The sequence below is a fragment of the Pseudophryne corroboree genome, chromosome 2 (assembly GCF_028390025.1).
Source record: "Pseudophryne corroboree isolate aPseCor3 chromosome 2, aPseCor3.hap2, whole genome shotgun sequence".
Lineage (NCBI taxonomy): Eukaryota > Metazoa > Chordata > Amphibia > Anura > Myobatrachidae > Pseudophryne > Pseudophryne corroboree.
The window spans coordinates 993,944,985-993,964,569 of record NC_086445.1 but is presented as its reverse complement, the minus strand read 5'-3'; positions in this window follow the sequence as shown (position 1 = coordinate 993,964,569).

The window sequence follows — 19,585 nt, the reverse complement described above, 5'->3', positions numbered from 1 at the left end:
TTAGCGAGCAGACAGATCTGAATTAGGCCCCAAATCTTGAGCATTCTTTACTACATACCATTGATTCCGCAGCATATGTGGAATCAGTGAGTTTCCGTGCAGTAATCCCCGATATTAGGCACTGGAAAAAGGCTATTTTATTGAATAGCCTTTCCTGCGCCACACGACAGTTACCCTACAATTAGCTTTAGGGTAAACCTTGTGGCTAATTGAATATGCCTAAAATGTTGACAATGAAAACGTCAACATTCACAATATCAACATAAAGACAATGTCGACAGACACAGGTGGTCACTCACACCTGGACGCAGCCGCACTTTCGCACGCAGTGGCTGCATCCAGGTGGTCTGTGTACGCACACCAGCCATTGGGGGTAATTCCAAGTTGATCGCAGCAGGAATTTTGTTAGCAGTTGGGCAAAACCATGGGGGTCATTCCGAGTTGTTCGCTCGTTATTTTTCTCTCGCAACGGAGCGATTAGTCGCTAATGCGCATGCGCAATGTCCGCAGTGCGACTGCGCCAAGTAAATTTGCTATGCAGTTAGGTATTTTACTTACGGCATTACGAGGTTTTTTCTTCGTTCTGGTGATCGTAATGTGATTGACAGGAAGTGGGTGTTTCTGGGCGGAAACAGGCCGTTTTATGGGTGTGTGCGAAAAAACGCTACCGTTTCTGGGAAAAAGGCGGGAGTGGCTGGAGAAACGGAGGAGTGTCTGGGCGAACGCTGGGTGTGTTTGTGACGTCAAATCAGGAACGACAAGCACTGAACTGATCGCAGATGCCGAGTAAGTGTGGAGCTACTGAGAAACTGCTAAGAAGTGTCTATTCGCAATTTTGCTAATCTTTCGTTCGCAATTTTGATAAGCTAAGATTCACTCCCAGTAGGCGGCGGCTTAGCGTGTGCAAAGCTGCTAAAAGCAGCTTGCGAGGAACAACTCGGAATGAGGGCCCATGTGCACTGCAGGGGAGGCAGATTTAACATGTGCAGAGAGAGTTAGATTTGGGTGTGGTGTGTTCAATCTGCAATCTAATTTGCAGTGTAAAAATAAAGCAGCCAGTATTTACCCTGCACAGAAATAAAATAACCCACCCAGATCTATCTCTCTCTGCACATGTTATATCTGCCTCCCCTGCAGTGCACATGGTTTTGTCCAGCTGCTAAAAAATTTCCTGCTGCGATCAACTTGGAATTACCCCCATAGGTGATCATTCCGAGTTGATCGCTCGTTATTTTTTTTTCGCAATGGAGTGATTAGTCGCTAATGCGCATGCGCAATGTCCGCAGTGCGACTGCGCCAAGTAAATTTGCTATTAAGTTAGGTATTTTACTCACGGCATTACAAGGTTTTTTCTTCGTTCTGGTGATCGTAGTGTGATTGACAGGAAGTGGGTGTTTCTGGGCGGAAACTGGCCGTTTTCTGGGAGTGCGTGAAAAAACGCTGCCGTTTCTGGGGAAAAAACGCGGGAGTGTCTGAAGAAATGGGGGAGTGTCTGGGTGAACGCTGGGTGTGTTTGTGACGTCAAACCAGGAATGAAACTGACTGAACTGATCGCAGTGGCAGAGTAAGTCTCGAGCTACTCAGAAACTGCTAAGAACTGTCTATTCGCAAATCTGCTAATCTTTCGTTCGCAAATCTACTATGCTAACATACACTCCCAGGGCGCGGCGGCTTAGCGTGTGCAATGCTGCTAAAAGCAGCTTGCGAGCGAACAACTCGGAATGAGGGCCATTGTGCATTACCTTATTGCTGCCGGAATGTGATTGGCTTGCAGGGGTACCGGGAAAACGGGGGGGGGGGGGGGGGGGAGTTGGACCATTTCCTGGGCGGCTGCGTGACGTTACACAAATAAAATGTCAGCTGACAGTGCAGCCAGAGGTCAACCTTAGGTCTGATGCTTGCACAATCTAATTGCGGATGCATCAGAGGGCGGCTTCACACATGCTGGGCCGCCTTGCCCATATGCAGCCAGATCTGCGTTCATCTCTGAATAACCCCCACAATGTGTAAAAAGGCATGCTCTGCGCTGTGCAGTGTTACGCTTAATCTGCGACATTATACCAGTTCCTTTATGACACACATACTAATGTAGCGCGCCTGGAACACTGTAAGCGACTTGTGCGCGCCTACAATGTAAATATGATGCTAAACTCAGGCAAAAGAAGGAACATTTGTGAATCACTACCCGTAGTGACGCATACAAGTCGCACCGGGTATCTCACATCATATAGCACAAACAGGACAAGTGTATGAGGCACATCTATGAGGGGGCATACACTTTAATGGTATGTGGTCAGGAGGTCATCAGTGATGTCACCAGTCACTATGCCGACATCACTATGTGGTGCTGGAATCCCAACACGAGTGAAATGCTTCTTACAGCTTACCGACATGTTTAACATTATAACACCCGCACCTATCAAATGCTCCAAGTAGCACTTCACCCCAGAGCCAACATAGTGAGGTCGACAGAGTGACTGATTACCCAACTCCACCTGTTGGCTTTCCGCAATGATGTCATCCGGCCCCGTCCGGCACCCAGACTCAGCGTTGTGGACACAATGATAAGACAAAACTGGGTAATAACAAACAGTCATAGAGGTAGGAAGCAGTGACGTGCGGTGAGGTCAGGGGCTGGGGAGGCACTGCAACTAACCCCCCCCCCCCCCCCCCCCGCAAAAAAAAAATGCAGTCCCCCCCCCCCCCCCCCACCGCTAAAACCAGCACCAGGCAGAACCAGCTGGGGGGGTAATGCCATAGCAGGGGAGACACTCAGTGTGGGGTCCCCCTGTCATGCCATTATACACCCCCCAGCCAGTCAGCCCAGTGTTGGCATTCCTCGGAAAGTGGGGCCCCCAAAAAATGAAAATGGGGTCCCCCCTCCCGAGCAATAACCAGCACTGGGCTGATAGCCCAGTGCTATGCCCCGCACCCCTGGTGGCGGTGGGTGCGGGGTTCATTGTATGCTCTGTTCTTTACAGGTGGCCTACAGGTCCCAGCAAGCCTGCCCCAGCATGCTGGCACTTGGAGAACCACAAGTGCCAGCATGCCCGGACATAAATGGCCTGCTGGCACCTGCAGTCCACCTGTAAAGAATAGTAATATTGTTCTTTACAGGTGACCTACAGGTCCCAGCAAGCCTGCCCCAGCATGCTTGCACTTGGAGAACCACAAGTGCCAGCATGCCCGGACATAAAGGGCCCGCTGGCACCCGTAGTCCACCTGTAAAGAAAATATTTTAAAAAAAACACAACACATACTTTAAAAAAAAACTTTATTAAACAGGGTCTTCACCTGGGGGCGGCGGCCTTTAAGCTCTTTTGCGTGGCCGCCGCCTTCCCAGGGCTTCTGGCGTCTTCCTCCGGCGTCTTCACCTGGGAGGCGGCGGCCTGTAAGCTCTTTTGCATGGCCGCCGCCTTCCCAGGACTTCCAGCATCTTCACCTGGTGGGCGGCGGCTGCTAAGCTCTTTTGCATAGCCGCCGCCCATCCAGGACTTCCGGCGTATTCGGTCTTCAGGAGCTCTTCTCAGCTCCTTCTCCGCCGTCGAACTGACAGCCGCTGCCTCGCGCTGACTTATATAAGTCAGCGGAGGGGGCGGGGCGATGACGCGGCGAGCCATGATTGGCTCGCGGCGGCCATCTTGAATTTCAAAAATGACGCTGAGGCGCCATTTTTGAAATGGGTACCGCTTCCGCTGCCAAACTCTGCTGAACTGTAGGTAATGCCGCGTCCCGCCGCCGCTACCGTCTCCCGCATCACCGCCGCCCGGCCCGCCACATCCCGCACCTCCGCCGCCCGCACCTCCGCCGCCACCGAGGCCCACACAGTGATTGACAGCGGATCCAGTGACGGATCCGCTGGCCAATCACTGTGGCCTCACTGACAGGGGACGTGCTTTCATAGGTTGAAAGCACGTCCCTGTAGGAAAGCGGCACCTCTAATGGTGCCGCTTTCCCATACAATTTCAATGGGCTTTTCCTGCCCATTGTTAGGCCCCACCCGCACCCGCCCCCCGCTCCCATATCTTTTATCAATCGGTACGGGAGGCACCACGATCGGTGCTTCCCAAACTGCCAAACTGATTTAATCATGAGTAAAATAATAAAGAAGATACTTATGTGTCATAAGTATCTTCTTTGTATTATTTTACTCATTAATGACAGGGGAGGCACTGCCTCCCCTGCCTCCCCTGACTGCATGTCCCTGGTAGGAAGGCCCTGCTCACAAGCTTACAATCTATGGGGAAATAGGCATGTATACACAAGGATAGGTGCTATCTATTGCATAGTTGTCCACCAGATTGCAAAGGTTCTTGGTGGGCTGCATGCAGGGCCGGTGCTAGGGTGTTCGGCGTCCTCCTGCAAACTATACATTTTTGCCCTCCCATACTTTGCAAAGGGATAGCGCACACCACAAAAAAGGGGTGTGAACTCACAAGGAAGGGTTGTGACCACACAACAGTACCCACATTTCAATTTACACCACACAGTAGCATAATCTTATTCACACTACATAGCAGTGTTGCACTCCCTGCACCTATGGTAGCTACGCCCTTGTATATAACACAAGTAACTGTGACAGGGAAGGTGGCTCCTCTCAGCTCTGGCCCCATAGCAGTTGCACTCCCTGCACCTATTGTAGCTACACCCTTGTATATAACACATGTAACTGTGACAGGGAAGGTGGCCCCTCTCAGCTCTGGCCCCATAGCAGTTGCACTCCCTGCACCTATGGTAGCTACGCCCTTGTATATAACACATGTAACTGTGACAGGGAAGGTGGCTCCTCTCAGCTCTGGGCCCCATAGCATCTGCACTCCCTGCACCTATGGTAGCTACGCCCTGTATATAACACATGTAACTGTGACAGGGAAGGTGGCCCCTCTCAGCTCTGGGCCCCATAGCATCTGCACTCCCTGCACCTATGATAGCTACACCCTTGTATATATATAGCACATGTAACTGTGACAGGGAAGGTGGCCCCTCTCAACTCTGGGCCCATAGCAGCTGCACTCCCTGCACCTATGGTAGCTACACCCTGTATATAACACACGTAACTGTGAAAGGAAAGGTGGCCCCTCTCAGCTCTGGGCCCCATAGCATCTGCACTCCCTGCACCTATGATAGCTACACCCTTGTATATATATAGCACATGTAACTGTGACAGGGAAGGTGGCCCCTCTCAGCTCTGGGCCCATAGCAGCTGCACTCCCTGCACCTATGGTAGCTACACCCTGTATATAACACATGTAACTGTGACAGGGAAGGTGGCCCTCTCAGTTCTGGGTCCCATAGCAGCTGCACTGCCTGCACCTATGGTAGCTACGCCCTTGGCGAGCCCGCATGGGGCACTGTTGCACTCGTACCCCCACCGGGAATCTGGCGGCCAGGATCCCGGCATCAGGATGCTGACCGCTGGGATCCCAACCATCGGTTCACACGATCCCAACGCATGATAGAGCATATGGTACTTTCCAATGTCTTGGAGACTCCAGGATAGCAGGCACCAAGGTGTAGGCATATCTTCAGTACTGCCTCAGTTCCGCACGCTGATGCCCACTTGCCATGTGAAGTGACCAGTCCAGGCGAGCTGATGACGCTCTTCCTGCTGAATCCCATCATCATGGCCCCTTCCCCCGCATTACAATGATGTAATCGTGGCTTTATATACTGTGCCTTGATGATGCGATTCTGCTGTCATGCCCCTGCACTGCCCACATGGTTGCGTCATACCCCTCCCAACTGGCAGCCAAGAACTTGGTAAGTGTGTGATATCTGGGCCCTGTAGCTCACCAGCAAAAAAGTATCTATTTTTTAACCATTTCATCACCCCCACATCCACTGCATACAATGGGGTCTATGTACTAAGCCTTGGAGAGAGATAAAGTGGATGGAGATAAAGTACCAGCCAATCAGCTCCTGTCATTTTTCAAACCCAGCCTATAATATGACAGTTAGCAGCTGATTGGCTGGTACTTATCTCCGTCCACTATATCTCTCTCCAAGGCTTAGTAAATAGACTCCAGTATTTGTAAGGAGCCCCAGTGCTTTAGCCGACCAAACACCCACCACCACCAATTCTGCAACTAAACACTGTAAAGCATGAGAGGACATGGGCTGTTATCCGATGTCTCCACTGTACAGCTGGCCACACGCAGGCCCATCCCGCCTCTGGAGCTGCGGCCAGGATTATTCATCAATTTGACCTCACACTTGGATGGCCAAACCTGACATGGACCAGTAAAACAGCCCCATGGGGTTTCTGGAGGATCTATGGGGCCAATTCAGACCTGATCACTCGCTAGCTGTTTTTTGCAGCACTGCGATCAGATAGTCGCCGCCCACCAGGGAGTGTATTTTAGATGTGCAAGTGTGTGATCGCATGTGCAGCCGAGCGGTACAAAAGATTTTGTGCAGTTTCTGAGTAGCCCAGGACATACTCAGCTGCTGCAATCACTTCAACCTGTCCGGGACCGGAATTCATGTCAGACACCTGCCCTGCAAACACTTGGGAACACCTGCGTTTTTCGAACCACCCCCAGAAAACGGTCAGTTGCCACCCACAAATGCCTTCTTCCTGTCAATCTCCTTGCGATCGCCCATACGCATGCGCAGTTCTGACCTGATGGCAGCGCTGCAAAAAACGCCAACGATCGATCAGGTCTGAATTAGGCCCTATAAACACTGTGTTATGTGCACATTACGTGGTATAAATGAAAATGTATGGAACATGAGTAATTAACATGAATTAAAAACAAATCATCACATTATAATGAAGTCCAGTAAACATGACACGATGGGAGTTGTAGTGCACCAAGGTGCTCCTAGACAGATCTGCACATGACATTCCACCGTGCACTGGGCTCAGCCACCAAGCATCCCTGGAACTTGTTATAAAATGTTGTCAAGTATGACAGTCACATATCAAAGTAACTCTAAGTGTATCTACTATATAAAAGCGAAAATCCGTCATTCTGTCTTTCTATACAAATCCACAGTTTACAAGCGACCATCGTGAAAATTTACATACGAGCGTATTAAAACACGGTGGAGGCAACTAAAACAATTAGAAATCCCTAACACCCCTAGGGGGGCAGACAGCAGCACAGAGTATATCAGGAGACAGCATAAATCCGGAATTGCTGGACCAATGTACTCAAAACTTGGTACACATATGCCTTACAATCTGGGAATAAACACTGTGGGAGGAAGACACCCCTAGGGGTGAGGCAGCAGCACTGAGTATTTCAGCAGATAGCATAACTCTGGAATGCCTGCAGCAATTTACACCAAACTTGGTACACATATGACTTTCACTGTGGGAACAAACACCATACCTCCCAACTGTCCTGATTTTCGCGGGACATTCACGTTTTTTGGGGACTGTCCCACTGTCCCACCCGTGGCCCGCAGTGTCCCGCGGTGGGGGGCAGTTGGGAGGCTCTGTCTCTCGCTGCCCTGCTTAGCAGAGCAGCGGTTAATAGACGCTGTGCGCATGGAGTCAGAGGGAGAGGGGGCAAGCCAGCGGCTCATGGAGCGCTGGGCATGCCCCCGAAGTGACGAAAATGGGGGCGTGGCTCGCGATCGCGGGTCCTCCGCGAAGCCACGACCCCTTTTCTTAGGCCACGCCCCTTTTCGTGAGCTTCACCGCGCGTGTGTCCCTCTTATTACAGATGAAAAGTTGGGAGGTATGCAAACACTGTGGGGGTCAGACACCCCTATCACCCCTAGGGGTGGGACAGCAGCACAGAGTATGTCAGCAGACAGCAAGATACCCCTTTTCCACTAGCTCTAAAAACATGGGTAAATGCGCTGGGGCGTGCATTTACACGTGTTTTTTTCTAGTGGAAACGTGTTCAACCCGGTAAGCTGTGTAGTGTAAACGGAAGCCGTGTCGATGCGACACGGCTCCCGTTCACAGTCTATGGAAGGGCGGCGCTATGCCAGGTTGGTGAGCGCAGTGTAGAAGAATGCTCTAGCACGGGTTGCAGCCGTGTCAGGCCCCCGGCTGCGACCCGTGCTAGATAGTGGAAAAGGGGTATAACTGTGGAAGACCTGGAGCAATTTACACCAAACTTGGTACACATCTGACTTACAATCTGCAAACAAACTCTGTGGGGGTTAGACACCCCTAGCACCCCTAGGTGTGGGACAGCAGCACAGAGTATGTCAGGAGACAGCATTACCCCCGAATGCCTGGACCAATTTACAACAAACTTGGTTCACATATGACTTGCATGCTGGGAACAAACACTGTGGGCGTAAGACACCCCTAGCACCCCCAGGGGTGAGGCAGCAGCACAGAGTTTTTCAGCAGTCAGCATAACTCTGGAATGCCTGGAGCAATTTACACCAAACTTTCTACACACATGACTTACACTCTGGGAACAAACACTGTGAGGGTAACACACCACTAGCACCCCTAGGGGTGGGACAGCAGCACAGAGTATATCAGGACATGCATGATATCTCAGTGATGACAGGGCTGCATGTGATAGGGCCAGTGACATGAGGTGAGGAGGGGAATGGAGGCAGCAGGAAGCCACAGACTGAGAGTTGTATAGTGGGAGAGCAGGGTCCATTGGGGGACCAAAAAGGGGTGCGGCCACTACACAAAGTGCATCAAGGGAACAAGATATGCCTATACTAGATCTCCAATCAACGTAAATTAACAAACAACTATCATTCTAATTTACCATCCTCATCCCGTACCAAAGCACGGGTATTCAGCTATCTACAATGTTATTTATACTGTGTGTTTAATATTTACATTTATTTTTGTAAACAGACATTCTTAAAATCCGGGGCAACGCGGGTACTCCAGCTAGTATATACTAAATCATCTGTGACAGTAGCAATATTCTGAGCATATTGGAAGTCTCACAACAGAACATTTATAGATGGAGTTTAAGATCATACATGTTAACATTCAACAATATGCTATGTCGGCATGCCCTCTTATGGAGTCTATGTAAGTCATTAGCAAAACCAAATGCTCCGTCTACATACAGTACAGCGCAGGCACAAGGTCGTCATGCAATAAGTGATATGCCGGCCAGACTCTTAAGGGGGGTACTCACGGAGCGATATTCTAAGCAATCTGACTAGATTGCTTAGAATATCGGCAGGATCGCTCCGTGTGTAGCCCCCTCGGCGATAGCGATGCGCGGCCCCGCACATCGCTATCGCCGCTGCTAGATTGGCCTGCATGCAGGCCAATCTAGCGGGTCGCTCACTTCACCTGCTGGGTGAAATGAGCGCCCCCCCGTCTCCCCCCGCACGCTCAGCACAGATCGCGCTGTGCTGAGCGGCAGGAGAGATGTGTGCTGAGCGGTTCGCTCAGCACGCATCTCTCCTTGATCGGCCCGTGAGTACTGGGCTTTATACCTAAGTTCCCTTTTGATGCTTGATCCAAATAATGTATCAGTAACAATGACATTACTGTGAAGTGAAGGAGAGATGATTAGGATGGTGACCTGTAACATTCTGTGACATGGAAATACAATGGAAGAAATGTTATGGAGTCACCTTCATTGTTGTCCTAGCTGATAGGATAACCAGAAGAAAAGCTTTGGGTGGAGTGTCATGAGATGAGATGAAATGAAAACAAAAAAGTTATGTACCCTCCAGGTTCCGTTCTCAGCAGTCTGGCTGTCGGTACAATGGTGCCACGTGGTGCCACAGGGCACAGCCATGCTCATTGCTCACTGTCCACTCAACCTCTTTTCAACACGTCCAGCGGGTGTGAACAAGTCGAGTGGATGTCATTACCTATTCCCTGTGAATGTCACCTTGCGGGCCTGCCTTACAGTTTTATATACGCTGGTATTGAATAATACATTTCTAGTGCGCCACAAAAAAGACAACTCTTATTTCTTCTCCTCTTTATACGCTCATGGGTTACACAGGTTCTGTGGCTGATTAAACCAGGTGAAATGCAGACTTGAGGTCAGCCAGCCACAGAAACTGTATAATTCGTAAGTTTTCTGGTTTAATGGGATAGTATAGTTAGTATAGCTCTCTCTCTCTCTCTCTCTCTCTCTCTCTCTCTCTATATATATAATATATATACGTATATACTGTATATACGTATATGTAAATATATATATATATATATATATATATATACACACACACAAACACACACACACACACACACACACACACACACACACACACACACACGCACACACACATACATAATGGAAAATGATTAATTCTGCCTCTTAGATAAACAGCTTTATTTCCTTATAAAATATACGCGGTGGTTTAGTCTAGAAATTCCTGTCACTTATGTTTTCCCTTTACCTATATATTGAGGCACTCTGTACAACATTGCCTTATACTTCATTTTCTACACTAGTCTCATTTTTTTCAACTAGAATCTCATGTATATCCAGTTGTAATTGATGTAGAAAATGCATATGTAAGATAGCTGTAACTCTGTAGCTTTGCTGCTGGTTACTGTGACATCACACCTAGCTTGTGACATCACTAGCCCGTGACATCACAATGCTTCTTCCTGTAACATTCTATCTACAGCTGCTGACGTTTCCAGTTACCATGCAGGAAGACAGGTAGGAGGTGAGTCCTACATAGCAGGGTATAATGGAGGGGGGTAAGGAAGACAGAGAGCAGTATAGTCAGCTGAAAGGCAAGACAAGATAGACAGAACAGGGAATACAGGTGCAAGGACACATAAATAGGAGAAGCGCAGGAAGGAACGACATAATTAGGAATAAAAATGTAGCGTTACAGGAATAAAGAGGGCAGTATGGAGGATAAGCACACATACAGGGGATGCAGATAACCTGGGTCTCTATGAGGCAGGATCGTGGCTTTGAGATGAAGAAGTTAATAAAATAGATAAATGGGATATTGATAACTTTGAAAGTATCTTGTTTGGTCTAAGGAAAATTGAGAAACTGGTTGACTCATGGACATTCTATTGTACTTAAACTAGTACTATGCTTAATGATAGTCTTTTGTGTTTTTTAGATCATCTGGCAAAGAGATTTGCAGAGTGTCGGGTGACCGGCAAAGAGATCTGCAAAGTGTCAGTTGAAGATGACGGGAGGGGTCGCAGAGGTAGCAACGACTGGAGTATAACATGCAGGAGGTAAGTTACCATACTCTCTCTGCACATGTTACATCTGCCCCACCTGCAGTGCACATGGGGGGTCATTCCGAGTTGTTCGCTCGCAAGCGGATTTTAGCAGATTTGCTCATGCTAAGCCACCGCCTACTGGGAGTGAATCTTAGCATCTTAAAATTGCGAACGATGTATTCGCAATATTGCGATTACACACCTCGTAGCAGTTTCTGAGTAGCTCCAGACTTACTCGGCATCTGCGATCATTTCAGTGCTTGTCGTTCCTGGTTTGACGTCACAAACACACCCAGCATTCGCCCAGACACTCCCCCGTTTCTCCGGCCACTCCTGCGTTTTTTCCGGAAACGGTAGCGTTTTTTCCCACACGCCCATAAAACGGCCTGTTTCCGCCCAGTAACACCCATTTCCTGTCAATCACATTACGATCGCTAGAACGATGAAAAAGCCGTGAGTAAAAATCCTAACTGCATAGCAAATTTACTTGGCGCAGTCGCAGTGCGGACATTGCGCATGCGCATTAAGCGGAAAATCGCTGCGATGCGAAGATTTTTACCGAGCGAACAACTCGGAATGACCCCCATGGTTTTGTCCATTAGAGAACAAATTTGCTGCTGCGATCAGGTCAGAATTAGGCCCAGTGTATGATACTAACATGATCCTAGCACTAGGGAAAATAAAACCTGGAGCAGATAACTTGGGTCTCTATGAGAAAGGATCTTGGGTTTGGATAAAAAGTCAATAAAATAGATAAATTGCAAATGAATAAAAATGAAAGTACGTAACAAAATATAGTAGTATATAATTATACACATAGGGGTAAATTTACTAAGAATCGTATTTTCCCGTTTGAGGTCAAAGTTCAATCACGAATGACATCGAAAGTGTAAATATGCAACTTTTTAAATTGATTACGACTAATTTACTAAGCTGCCGTATTCTGCATTTTCGGGTTTTCCAATGTCGATGTCATTCGTTTTTTTTTTTGGCAGTGTTTTACGTGAGTGACTTGTAAAACACTGCCGACTTTAATACAATGAATCTCGGCCGGATCTGAGAGATCCGTGCTGGGCTTCATTGTGCACCTTGTAAAAAAAAAAGTTTAAATGTAAAAAAAAAATTGCGTGGGGTCCCCCCTCCTAAGGCAAACCAGCCTCGGGCTCTTTGAGCCGATCCTGGTTGCAGAAATATGGGGGGAAAATGGACAGGGGTTCCCCCATATTTAAGCAACCAGCATCGGGCTCTGCGCCTGGTCCTGGTTCCAAAAATACAGGGGACAAAAAGAGTAGGGGTCCCCCGTATTTTTGAAACCAGCACCGGGCTCCACTAGCTGGACAGATAATGCCACAGCCGGGGGTCACTTTTATACAGTGCCTTGCGGCCGTGGCATCAAATATCCAACTAGTCACCCCTGGCCGGGGTACCCTGGGGGAGTGGGGACCCCTTCAATCAAGGGGTCCCCCCCCCAGCCACCCAAGGGCCAGGGGTGAAGCCCGAGGCTGTCCCCCCCATCCAATGGGCTGCGGATGGGGGGCTGATAGCCTTTGTTCAAAGTGAATGATATTGTTTTTAGTAGCAGTACTACAAGGCCCAGCAAGCCTCCCCCGCAAGCTGGTACTTGGAGAACCACAAGTACCAGCATGCGGCGGAAAAATGGGCCCGCTGGTACCTGTAGTACTACTACTAAAAAAATACCCCAATAAAGACAACACACACACACCTTGAAAGTATAACTTTAATACATCCATCCACACCTCCATATACACATACTTACCTTATGTTCCCACGCAGGTCGGTCCTCTTCTCCAGTAGAATCCATGGTGTACCTGTAGAAAAAATTATACTCACATAATCCAGTGTTTTAGGCTCCTCTGTAAATCCTTTTGTAATCCAGGTACTTGTAAAAATAAAAAAACGGATACCCGACCACGAACTGAAAGGGGACCCATGTTTTCACATGGGTCCCCTTTCCCCGAATGCCTGGAACCCCCTCTGACTTAAGTCCAAGAAGGTTCCATCAGCCAATCAGGGAGCGCCACGTTGTGGCACCCTCCTGATCGGCTGTGTGCTCCTGTACTGTCTGACAGGCGGCACACGGCAGTGTTACAATGTAGCGCCTATGCGCTCCATTGTAACCAATGGTGGGAACTGTCAGGTCAGCGGTGAGGTCACTTTCTGTCAACCGCTGACCTGAAAGTTCCCACCATTGGTTACAATGGAGCGCATAGGCGCTACATTGTAACACTGCCGTGTGCCGCCTGTCATACAGTACAGGAGCACACAGCCGATCAGGAGGGTGCCACAACGTGGCGCTCCCTGATTGGCTGATGGAACCTTCTTGGACTTAAGTCAGAGGGGGTTCCAGGCATTCGGGGAAAGGGGACCGATGTGAAAACATGGGTCCCCTTTCAGTGCGAGGTCGGGTATCCGTTTTTTTATTTTTACAAGTACGTGGATTACAAAAGGATTTACCGAGGAGCCTAAAACACTGGATTATGTGAGTATAATTTTTTCTACAGGTACACCATGGATTCTACTGGAGAAGAGGACCGACCTGCGTGGGAACATAAGGTAAGTATGTGTATATGGAGGTGTGGATGGATGTATTAAAGTTATACTTTCAAGGTGTGTGTGTGTTGTCTTTATTGGGGTATTTTTTTAGTAGTAGTACTACAGGTACCAGCGGGCCCATTTTTCCGCCGCATGCTGGTACTTGTGGTTCTCCAAGTACCAGCTTGCGGGGGAGGCTTGCTGGGCCTTGTAGTACTGCTACTAAAAACAATATCATTCACTTTGAACAAAGGCTATCAGCCCCCCATCCGCAGCCCATTGGATGGGGGGGACAGCCTCGGGCTTCACCCCTGGCCCTTGGGTGGCTGGGGGGGGACCCCTTGATTGAAGGGGTCCCCACTCCCCCAGGGTACCCCGGCCAGGGGTGACTAGTTGGATATTTGATGCCACGGCCGCAAGGCACTGTATAAAAGTGACCCCCGGCTGTGGCATTATCTGTCCAGCTAGTGGAGCCCGATGCTGGTTTAAAAAATACGGGGGACCCCTACTCTTTTTGTCCCCCGTATTTTTGGAACCAGGACCAGGCGCAGAGCCCGATGCTGGTTGCTTAAATATGGGGGAACCCCTGTCCATTTTTTCCCCATATTTCTGCAACCAGGATCGGCTCAAAGAGCCCGAGGCTGTTTTGCCTTAGGAGGGGGGACCCCACGCAATTTTTTTTTTTTGGAAAATTTATAACATTTCCCCCCCCTTCCCACTGAAAAACATGCACGGATCTCATGGATCCGTGCATGCCTATACAAACACGGGATAAAAAAGCAGGTCTGTTTTTTTTTAGCACTTTTTCACGATTTGTATTTTAGCACGGCAGTGTTTGGCTATTGTCGGCAGTGTTTGTGTTTTGCACTTTTTAGTAAATTCCCGATTTCTACCAAATTGCAGGCGTATTTGACCGATGGTGTATTGATTCGTGATTTTTTCCTAGGACTTCCAAAATATTACGAATGCCCTCATCACTGCCGTGATTTTTGCTTAGTAAATTACCGAGATGACACTTTGAAGAAAAAACAGCATCTCGGTCAAAATCGGGACCTTAGTAAATATACCCCATAGTATGTCTGACCATGAAATTCTGGTTATTTAGATCATCATTTGGCAAAGTTCTGGCAAAGAGATTTGCAGAGTGTCGGGTGACCGGCAAAGAGATCTGCAAAGTGTCAGTTGAAGACGACGGGAGGGGTCACAGAGGAATTAGTGACTGGAGAATAGCATACAGGAGGTAAGTTACTATACTTGTATAATTATGTGGTGGGGGTATTGAGAGCACAGTACAAAACATAGGGTCTATGGTGGGGGAGAGCGGACAATACAAAACATGCAGAAGGGGCAACTTGGTATAGCACATACAGATGGTGTGGGGGCACAATACAAAAACACAGAAATTGGGGCGTACTCTATAGGACATATAGAGGAAGGACATACAGAAAAACAGGAAGGGTGGGGAGAGCATGATACAGAACATACAGATCGGGGGCAGAACAATACAGATCGGGGGAGATAGTGAAATGGCTGATATTTACAGTATATCAATGAACTGGGGGCAGGTGTACAAAGCCTGGGAGAGTGATAAAGTGGAGAGAGATAAACTAACAACCAATCAGCTCCTAGTTGTCATTTCTCAAACACAGCCTGTAACATGGCAGTTAGGAGCTGATTGGCTGGTACTTTACCTCTCTCCACTTTATCACTCTGTGGGGCTTAATACATCTCCCCCATAGAATAACCAAATGATGAAATGGTACAGAATGGTATAAATGATGTGAATTGGAGCTGTAACAAGTGACTGTTTCTCTATCTTTACATATAATAAAGGTGACATAGTCCTTTCCCTAGAGTCCTTCTCCTAACCGCTCAGGGGACCTGATTCAGATGCGGATGCAGAGCTGCTGTTGCACCAAGTGGCTCAATGCTTTATCACTGTGCCTGCGTGTAAGCTGCCCTGCGCATGAAATGAAATCAAGCTCACATAGAGGATCCCATCGCAAAATGATTGACAGGAAGTCAGCGTTTGAGGTGGTAACGGGGGTGGATAACTGTATACAGACGTGTCAGGTCCGTTCAAACCCCATTCCATGTGCGTGCATAAATTACCCATTGGGACCTGTGCTGCTGCTGGAGAGCCCCCTGTGTCTAGGAGACTTGCTCAGCCTACGACTGCCCAGACTCACGATGCAATTGTGAACAGGAAGATTGCAGCAGCGATTGCTTCAACAACCACAACTGAATCAGGCCACAATTACACCATTATATTTTACTATTTTATCACATTTAACAACTATGGGGTCAGTTTAATTAGGTGCGAGTTTGTCTTACAACAGCCGCACTTTCCGGTAGCCCCATAGGCTGAATCTGGCCACGAAGGGTGTGAGTTTGGATGCTGTTGAAACGTTGCAGCAATGGTAACTCGTACCTAATTGGATTGACCCCTAAATGTTAGCAATTTCTAGCTTTTATTATTTACTGGTCAAATTTCTTTTCTGAAGGTCCTCACTAATTACTATAAGAGAGAACTTATCCCCCAATGTGTGTATTGTATAATAACAATGGGCCCTTTGGGATAATTGTCCTTATTTTAGGCATTTTCCATGTCCTCATTAGTTACATAGAGAGATTCTTCTCTCTACACAACCACACCACTGTCTGCAGTTCATCTCTCTGCTTGTTCTTCCACTAACAATGATTTTTCATCTCTTCCTCTTCGTCTACATGCAGTGGGTGATCCCTGAATAGCTGCCCTGGGAGGAGAGCTGCGGACACATGCTCCAAATGTTGGGATATATGGATTACCTATTAGGAGATGCGGTAAAGATGCCAGCTGTCGGGTTTACGGCAGTCAGAATACTGACACTGGGATCCCGACAGTCTTCAGAATCCCGACGTTGGAACTGCGAATGGGCAAGGATACCGACGCCCATATCCCCACGATCATAGGTTTATGGCTGGTCAACGGGGGCTAGGTTTAGGCATCAGGCATGGGGGGAAGGGGGGGTTAGTCTGCGTAGGAGGGAGGGTTAGGTTTGCGTGTCAGGCGGGGGGGTTAGGGTTAGGCTGCAGGTGGGGGGAGGTTGAGGGTAGGCTGAGGATAGGGTGGGTTAGGCACCCATGGGGGAGGTTAGGCTGCGTGGGAGGGAGGGTTAGGTTTGTGCGTCAGGCGGGGGGGGTTAGGTTTAGGCGTCAGGCAGGGGGTTAGGCTGCGTGGGAGGGAGGGTTAGGTGTGTGCGTCAGGCGGGGGGGGTTAGGTTTAGGCGTCAGGCAGGGGTTAGGGTTAGGCCGCAGGTGGGGGGAGATTAGGGTCAGGCTATGGATAGGGTGGGTTAGGCACCCATGGGGGAGGTTAGGCTGCGTGGGAGGGAGGGTTAGGTTTAGGCATCAGGTGGGAGGGTTAGGTTTAGACATTAGGCGAGGGGTTAAGTTTAGGCTGCGGGTGGGGGGAGCTTAGTGTTAGGCACCCCCGGGGGTGGTTAGGCTGCGGGGGATGGAGGGTTAGGTTTAGGTGGCAGGATTAGGTTTAGGCGTCAGGCGGGGGGTTAAATTTAGGCTGTGGCTGGGGGGAGGTTAGGGTTAGGCCACGGGTAGGGTGGGTTAGGGTTAGGCACCCCTGGGGGTGGTTGGGCTGTGGGGGAGGGATGGTTAGGTTTAGGCATCAGGCGGGGGTTAGGTTTAGGTGTCAGGCGCTGGTTTAGGTTTAGGCTGCGTGTGGGGGGAGGTTAGCGTTAGGCTGCAGGTAGGGTGGGTTAGGGTTAGGCACCCCTGCAAGTGGTTAGGCTGTGAGGGAGGGAGGGTTAGGTTTAGGCAGCAGGGACAGAGGGGGAGTGGTTAGGCTGCGGGAGAGGGAGGGTTAGGTTTAGGCAGCAGGGACGGAGGTTAGGATTAGGCATCTCCGTGGGAGGGTTAGGCACAAAGGGGGGAGGTTAGGGTTAGGCTGTGGGTGGGGGGAGGTTAGGGTTAGGCAGCGGGTAGGGTTGGTTAGGGTTAGGCACCCCCGGGGATGGTTAGTCTGCAGGGAAGGAAGGGTTAGGTTTAGGCATCAGGTGGGGGTTAGGTTTAGGCATCAGGTGGGGGTTAGGATTAGGCTGCGGGTGGGGGAGGATAGGGTTAGGCTGCGGGGGGTGGGGGAGTTAGGGTTAGGCTGTGGGTAGGGTGGGTTAGGCACCCCTGGGAGTGGTTAGGCTGCGGGGAAGGGAGGGTTAGGTTTAGGCAGCAGGGACGGAGGTTAGGATTAGGCATCTCCATGGGAGGGTTAGGCACAAAGGGGGGAGGTTAGGGATAGACTGCAGACAGGCAGGGTTAGGGGGGTGGGGAGAGGGTTAGGCATCAGGCGGAGGGGTTAGGGTTAGGCTGTGGGTGGGGGGAGGATAGGGTTAGGCTGTGGGTAGGGTGGGTTAGGGACCCCTGGGGGTGGTTAGGCTGTGGGGGAGGATAGGGTTAGGTTTAGGCATCAGGTGGGGAGATTAGGTTTAGGCGTGAGGCGGGGGGGTTAGGTTTAGGCTGTGGGTGTGGGGAGGTTAGGGTTAGGCAGCGGGTAGGGTTGGTTAGGGTTAGGCACCCCCGGGGGTGGTTAGGCTGCGGGGAAGGGAGGGTTAGGTTTAGGCATCAGTTGGGGGTTAGGTTTAGGCATCAGGTGGGGGTTAGGATTAGGCTGCGGGTGGGGGAGGATAGGGTTAGGCTGCGGGGGGGAGTTAGGGTTAGGCTGTGGGTAGGGTGGGTTAGGCACCCCTGGGAGTGGTTATGCTGCGGGGAAGGGAGGGTTAGGTTTAGGCAGCAGGGACGGAGGTTAGGATTAGGCATCTCCATGGGAGGGTTAGGCACAAAGGGGGGAGGTTAGGGATAGACTGCAGACAGGCAGGGTTAGGGGGGTGGGGAGAGGGTTAGGCATCAGGCGGAGGGGTTAGGGTTAGGCTGTGGGTGGGGGGAGGATAGGGTTAGGCTGTGGGTAGGGTGGGTTAGGGACCCCTGGGGGTGGTTAGGCTGTGGGCGAGGATAGGGTTAGGTTTAGGCATCAGGTGGGGAGATTAGGTTTAGACGTCAGGTGGGGGGGTTAGGTTTAGGCTGTGGGTGGGGGGAGGTTAGGGTTAGGCAGCGGGTAGGGTTGGTTAGGGTTAGGCACCCCCGGGGGTGGTTAGACTGCTGGGAAGGGAGAGTTAGGTTTAGGCATCAGGTGGGGGTTAGGTTTAGGTATCAGGCAGGGGGGTTAGGATTAGGCTGCGGGTGGGGGGAGGATAGGGTTAGGCTGTGGGTGGGGGAAGTTAGGGTTAGGCTGTGGGTAGGGTGGGTAAGGCACCCCTGGTAGTGGTTAGGCTGCGGGGAAGGGAGGGTTAAGTTTAGGCAGCAGGGATGGAGTTTAGGATTAGGCACCTCCGCGGGAGGGTTAGGCACAAAGGGGGAGATTAGGGTTAGACTGCGGACAGGCAGGGTTAGGTGGGTGGGGAGAGGGGAGAACACCCCTTACTCACCCCTGTCGATCTTTTCTGTACTGGGATCCCGGCATCGGTATGACAACCACCGGGATCCCATGCGCTGGGATAGCATACTGACCCCTCTATTAGTACACCTCTTAATGCCCAGAGGGAAGGGCGATCCTGAGGCCATGGTTCCCCAGAGGTTTCCCCCCAAGGGGGTTTTCCTCTCCTGAGTGCTGAAGGATGACTCTTTGTGAGTCCAGAGGTGTAGCTTTTATGCCATAATGAGTACCAATCTCATGCCCGTCCCTGCAATGTATAAGAAGTAAAATAATTGCTAATGCGATCACTTTACTTCTGGGTTTAGACCCCGGCTGCGCTAGTTCACATGTGCAATCGTCAGACTGCGTATGTGAGAGCAGACAGTAATGCAGGGGGAAGCCATTTAGAAATGGCATTAGCTGCCGGGCCAAGCTCAGAAATGCTTTGCATTCTGGAGTTTGGT